At 43.3% G+C, this 6,817-nt stretch overlaps 1 long non-coding RNA gene across 1 annotated transcript; it reads left to right on the plus strand.

Annotated features, from left to right (window-relative positions):
- The first annotated feature begins 3,867 nt into the window (after positions 1-3,867).
- Positions 3,868-5,371, plus strand: LOC309845062. The gene is made up of 2 exons (XR_014301009.1): positions 3,868-3,981; positions 4,864-5,371. It is a non-coding gene; the product is annotated as an uncharacterized lncRNA (long non-coding RNA).
- The last annotated feature ends 1,446 nt before the right edge of the window (positions 5,372-6,817 follow it).

Genomic DNA, 6,817 nt, shown 5'->3' on the forward strand with positions numbered 1-6,817 from the left:
TTCAACTTGCTGCAGTTCCTTTGCTGATCCATTCACCCAGCTCATTTAGAGGGCCAGCTCTTCCCAGAGCTAACTAAGGCTCGTACATTCCCTTCTCCCCGGAGGAGACACAACTGGGGCAGGGGGGTGGTCGTGGAGTTACAGCTTCGATCACTTGAAATTCGGGGTTACAGATGAGTAATAGTATATGTGGTGCCAGAAGGTGCTTGAAACACATGCCCAGGCCACCGGTTGCTAAGAAATGTCATTATAGGCCCATTTAGGACACCCAAGCAGTTCCGTAGAGCTTCTGGAACGACCTGCCTGATTTCCGGTCACTGCTCTACAAGTATTCTGTGTTGTACCTCCCAGGGCCGATTGCTTAAAACATAGTGCATGTTTATTTCATGTCAAAGAAAGCAGGCATTAGATGAAAAACCAAGCTTGCCTAGAACAAATCGTTTCTGATTATACAATGTGTAGAAAACGTGGCAACATGAACACTGAACAGCCTGGGATCTTTCTGTAAGTCCCAGCCACACAACCATCTTCAGTATACATGGAAGTCCTAACAGGGGGCGGGGAAGATAGGTTGGAGGCATTAATTTAGGTTTTGGCGGTGCTAACAAGGCATAGGAAGAAAGTCTGTGAAACTGCCGTCGGCCAAGCAGGTGTGGGCAGCTCCCTGCCCAGGGCCACGTGCAGCTCTTTAAAGCTCCTCTTACTTTGAAGCACGCATGAAGAGAACAAACAGCACAGAAATAAAACTATTTTCAAAAATGGATGAATAAATGAACAATGGAAGTATTTATTTTATGTAATGTGAATAATCTACATCGTTGTGTTTTTTTAACAACATGTTTAACTTTTTTTTAAACATTTATTTATTTGACAGAGAGCACAAGTAGGCAGAGTGTCAGGCAGAGGGGGGGGAAGCAGGCTCCCCACTGAGCAGGGAGCCTGAAGCGGGACTTAATCCCAGGACCCCCGAGATCATGAGATCATGACCTGAGCCAAATGCAGACGCTTGACCCTCTAAGCCACCCAGGTGTCCTGGGAGTTACCACTTTTAACTGTAGAAATTTCCCAGTTCAAACTGGTGTTTTTAAGCAAAAATATAAAAATCCAGGTCCTCTTTTCCCCAAATCTTAGAAACAACTGTCGGATTGCCACCATAACAAACTGCAGGAAGTTGGAAGCTTAAAACAGATCTATTACCTTACCTTCTGGAAGTCAAAATTCCAGAATGCATCTCACTGGGCCCAAATCAAAGCTGCAGTAGGGAAGGTCTAGAAGAATGTTTTCTTACGTTTTCAGGCTTCCAGAGGCCCCTCCGTATTTCCTGGCTGGCTGGTAACTTGTGTCCATCATTAAAACCAGCAAGAGCCATCTAATCTCTTCTCCCAGGAAATGAATCAGTCTGACCCTGATTCTCCTTCCTTTCGCTCTCACTTATAAAGAAGTTTAGGATTACACTGAGTTCACCTGGGTTATCCAGTTTAATTGCCTTGTCTTAAAGTCAGGTGATTAGCAACCTTATTCCCTCTGCAATCTTAATCCAGCCGCCCCCTCCTTGCCATAGAACCTATTCACAAATTCCAGGGGTTAGGATGTAAACATCTTTAGGAGCCGAGATTCTGCTTTATCACGGTTAAACAGCAGATGACTTAACAAAAATTCTGTTTATGAAGAAGCGTTGGTGATGAGAGCAGTCATGGGAAATGCCTCTCAAAGATTACAAGACTTGTTGAAACAAAGGCTTTGATATTTGGCAGACCAGAAAAGCAAGAAGAAACTAAAGATAAAGGAATCCGTTCAGAGAGAGAGAAAGCCCATGTGACTGCCTTGTCCTAATGTGGGGTTTTTAACATGTTATAATCAGAGTCATGGTTTTCAGATTTAAGCATTAACAAAGGACTCGGAGACTTCTGTTTGTGTCTGCTTCTTTAGTCTCTCCTGTCTGGGTGCTCTCCACATGAATAAGTAAACTCCCTTGCTTCCAGGTTTATTAAGTTTTAAAATTATTCTTCCACCAAAATATTTTTCCTAGCCTTTCAAGGAAGGAAGAGAAAATGAATCACCAAGGTCAATCTTTTCTGATCACTTCTGAAATCACAAAGTATCAGTGGCTGTTGTATTTTTCAGCCTGATTTTCTACCTGAAGAAACTGGACACTAGATTTTGTCAAAGGAGTTTTCTTCTTCTTCTTTTTTTTTAAGATTTTATTTATTTGACAGACAGAGATCACAAGTAGGCAGAGAGGCAGGCAAAGAGAGAGAGAGAGGGAAGCAGGCTCCCCGCAAAGCAGAGAGCCTCATGTGGAGCTCGATCCCCAGGACCCTGGGATCATGACCTAAGCCGAAGGCAGCGGCTTAACCAACTGAGCCACCCAGGTGCTCCATGAAGGGGTTTTCTTTTTGAGTGCTGGCTGCAAACATTCATTATTTCAGAGAGGGAGAGGGGGTGGATAGAGGAGCAGAGGGAGAGAGAGAATCTCAAGCAGACTCCATGCCCAGCGCAGAGCCTGATTCAGGGCTTGATCTCATGACCCCAAGATCATGACCTGAGCTGAAATCAAGAGTCAGATTGAGCCACACAGGCACTCCATGCAAATAATTTGTGACATGATTCTTCTTATGGAGTTATTGGCTCCGTTTGAAATTAAAAAGAGCAGTAGGTGTAGAAACATACGGGTCATCACCACTATCGAAGTCCTAGTTTCTCTTTTTGGTGTGACAGGAACATAAGACATGAAAGTTTGTTGTGAACGCAGAAGCAAAGATAAGTATGCCCCTTTGGTGCCCACAGAATAGTGGGACAAAGAAGGGAGAAACAGTATGGGTTTATGAAGGATGAAAGGAAGGAAGGGCCAAAACAGAATTCCGAATGGAAACCTGGCTTCCAGTTTTATGATAATTAGGGATTATCTAGAAATGGTTTAGAATACTCGAGTAAGTGCATTCTGCTTATTCATTGGAGATCAATTCTAAGTCCAGAAAGAAGAAGCTAGAACAGAAACCAAAAGGAATTTTGACTTTAGAAGAAAGGTCACAAAGCCAAAGATAGAACAACATTTTGTATCTTCCCTAAATTCAGTTTCTTCTCAATGAAAATTTTAAATACCTCAGATAGAATTTAATTCAACAAACAAGGGTGGTGTCCACTTTTTCGGGGTAGCCGTTACCCACCAAGGCATGAATGACAATCTGTAACCTCAGAAGATCTCACTGGGAGGGTAAGACATTAACCTCAAACGAATAATAGCATGAGATGCTATTTGAAGTTTTTTAACCTGGAAATTTTTAAACATCCACAAAAATAGAATGATACCTCCATGTATAGAATAGAAATCAACCATGTATTGAATAGAAATCCATCAAAAATAGAATCAACCTCCATGTACCCATCACTTGCTTCAACAATCATCAATATCTGACCAAGCTTGTTTCATTCATCCTCCTCCCCACACTGTTATCTGCTGGATTATTTTAGAACCAATCTTAACTATCACCGATGTGTGGCATTTAACCTAAATTACGTAGACAGAGCTAAAGGGGTTCAGAGACGAGGAGAGACGAGGCGAGGCCTCTTGAGAAAGTATGAGCTGACTTAGTCTTAACTGCTGAGTTAAGCTGGTTGAGTCCAGCATGGGGATGGCACATTCCAAGGAGGAAGGAATAATATGAATAGAGAAAATATTTTAAAAAAAACAAAAAAAAAAGGAAAGAAAGACTTCTGATGCCTGCTACAGTGTGGAGCTTCCTCGCAAGCATTCTGTGAAGTCAAAGAAAGCGGACACAGAGGGTCACGTATTGTGTAATACATCATTTATACTAAATGTCCCAAAGAGGCACCTCCAGAGAGAGGGCAGACTGCTGGTTGCCAGGGGCTGCTGGCAGGAGAGAATGGGGGAAAACTGCTCAGTGGGTACGGGATTTGACTGGGGCATGATGAAAATGGCGGGGAACCAGACAGAGGCTGTGGTGGCACAACATCGTGAAGGTATTAAATCCCTCTCAGTTGTTTACTCTAAAATGGTTGGTGAGGGCGCCTGGGTGGCTCAGTGGGTTAAAGCCTCTGCCTTCGGCTCAGGTCATGATCTCAGGGACCTGGAATCAAGCCCTACATCGGGCTCTCTGCTCAGCAGGGAGTCTGCTTCCCTTCCTCTCTCTCTGCCTGCCTCTCTGCCTACTTGTGATCTGTCAAATAAATAAATAAAATCTTAAAAATATTTAAAAAAATAAAATGGTTGGTGGTATGTTATGTGAATTTCACCTTGATTTAAAAAGTTTTCGTGATTTAAAAAGTTTAGGTGTACCAGGGATAGATACAAAGAAGAATAGGGAACCTGGCTTTCTGGGGCTTACAGTCCTGTCAGAGGCAGCAGCCCAGGGAGGAAGCTTAGGTAGGTGCCAAGAGGAGGAATTCTTTAGGGTGCTGTATGTCAAGGCCTGTTCTGTTCCACCTGGGTAGCGCAATTCCATACAAATATTATGTGAGCCACATATGTAATTTAAAATTTCCTACTAGATGCATTAAAAAAGTAAGGAGAAACTGTCAAAATTATTTTAATACTATGCACTATTTAACTCAATATACCTAAAACATCATTTCAGCATGTAATCAATATGTAGTATTAGTTTTTTTAAAACAGCTTTTATTTTTACTTATTTGACAGAGAGAAAGTACGAGCAGGGGGGAGGGGCAGAAGGAGACGGAGAAGCAGACCCCCAGGGGCTGCGCAGGGAGCCCAACACAGGACTGGATCCCAGGACCCCAAAATCATAACCTGAGTAGAAGGCAGACGCCAAACTGACTGAGCCACCGGGCGTCCCAATGTATTACACTATTAACAAGATCTTTTACCTTCTTTTTTCCCTGCAGTCTTTGAAATCCAGTGTTCGCACTTAGAACACGCGTGTCACCGAGGCCAGCGCATTGCGGAGCTCACTGGCCCCCGCGCCCGTGGCTGGTGTAAGGGACAGCACCGCCGGGGAGGGACAGGAGAAGCTTCTCCACGGGGTGCGGCAGGGCCCGGGACTTGTGCGGCTCCAGGCAGAGCAAGTTGCAGGGGGGCGATGGCCCCCGGGGGAGCAGTGCCCGGAGGAGTGGGCGGTCCACCCGCTGTGAGGGTAACGCGCAGCCACAGTGGTGGGTCCAGCCCGATTTTGATGGAAATTGAGTGTTGTAGTGAGTATATTTTAATGTACATGTGGTATTTTTTTTTTCCTGACTGATTTCTCAGGAGAGGAGTTAAAGAAGAGTTTGAGCTGTCATTACAAATAATTGATTTAATGACTATTCCTCGCCCCCAACACCCCGACTATCCGACTCCTCGTCTCCAGCTTTCTTTTCAAAGTTGAAATAAATCTTGCAAACCCTGGTTGTAAAACTTGTTCATCTCAACTTAATCATCAGTGTCTTGCTCAAGATAATGTTTTAGTGTTAACCAAGAGCGGAATCTCTCAAGGCAAGGGATTTCAGGAGTGTAAGGTACCCATCAACTTTTTTTAAACTTTAATTTCATTTCAAAATAATTGTAAACACACAGGGGAGTTACAAGAAGAGTACAACTTCTCCATATACTCCTTACCCAGATTTACCAGTCTTAACATTCTGCCACATGTGTGTGCAAACTTACGTATACTTGTGTGTATAGGCATCTGCATACACATTTCTTCGTGTTTCTATTTTTTTTTGTGAAACAAATTGCAGATATTATGCTCCTTTACCCTTCTTCTCTTCGGCTGGTATTTCCTGAAATCAAGGGCATCTGTTAACAAGTACAGTGCAATTACCAAAATCAGGAAATCTAACATGAACATAATATATACTATCTAATTCCTAGTTCATTTTCAAATCTTTCCTGTTATTCCAGTAACATCCTTTAGAGCAATTCCTCCCTCTCCTGCCCTCCCCCATTCCAGATCCAATCCAAGATCATGCCCTGTATTTAGTTGTCACATCTCTTTAGTCTCACTTAATCTGGAACATTCCCTCAGGCCTTTTTGTCTTTCACATCATTAATATTTGGGAAGACTATTGGCCAATTTTTTTTATGGAGCACCCTTCCCTTTGGAGTTGTCCTATGCTTCCTCGTGCTTATGTTCGAGTTATGCATTTTGAGCAGGAATGCCACATAAGTGATAGCACTCCCTTTCCTGCGCATCTTACCTTCTGGTAACTGTTGATCACTTTTGAGTTCTTGAAATTGGAGAGGATATGGTTTATCCAGAAATACATCCAATCTCTTAGCACAGGGCAAGGCATGGGGCAGGTTCTGAAACATCGCTGATTGAGGTTTGGAGACTTTATGTCAGGAAGAGAGGCCAGTCCAACTGTCACATGAAATTTATAATGAAATTAAAGTTTCATTCACCTTAAAAGCAGCAAGCTTATTCTGATTTTAACATATATGAGAAAATCCTGAACATGTTTAGAATGTGATGTCACTGAAAATACAAAAATGTAAGGAGACATAGCTCACACACACAAGAACCCTCTCTTTCTTGTTAGAGCAGATCAGTTCTTTTTTTTTTTTTTAAGATTTTATTTATTTACTTGATAGAGAGATCACAAGCAGGCAGAGAGGCAGACAGAGAGGGAGGGGGAAGCAAGCTCCCCGCTGAGCAGAGAGCCGGATGTGGGGCTCGATCCCAGGACCCCGAGACCAGGACCTGACCCGAAGGCAGAGGCCCAACCCATGGAGCCACCCAGGCGCCCCGAGCAGATCAGTTTTTTACAAGAGGCTAGGTTGCAGAAGTTTCCCAGCTTGCCCTCTTTACCTTCAGCCTTTTCTTAATTCACTGGGTTTGGACAGTAACACCCTTGCGTGTCT

This window comes from Mustela nivalis (assembly GCF_964662115.1).
Source record: "Mustela nivalis genome assembly, chromosome: 12".
In the NCBI taxonomy this organism is placed as follows: domain Eukaryota; kingdom Metazoa; phylum Chordata; class Mammalia; order Carnivora; family Mustelidae; genus Mustela; species Mustela nivalis.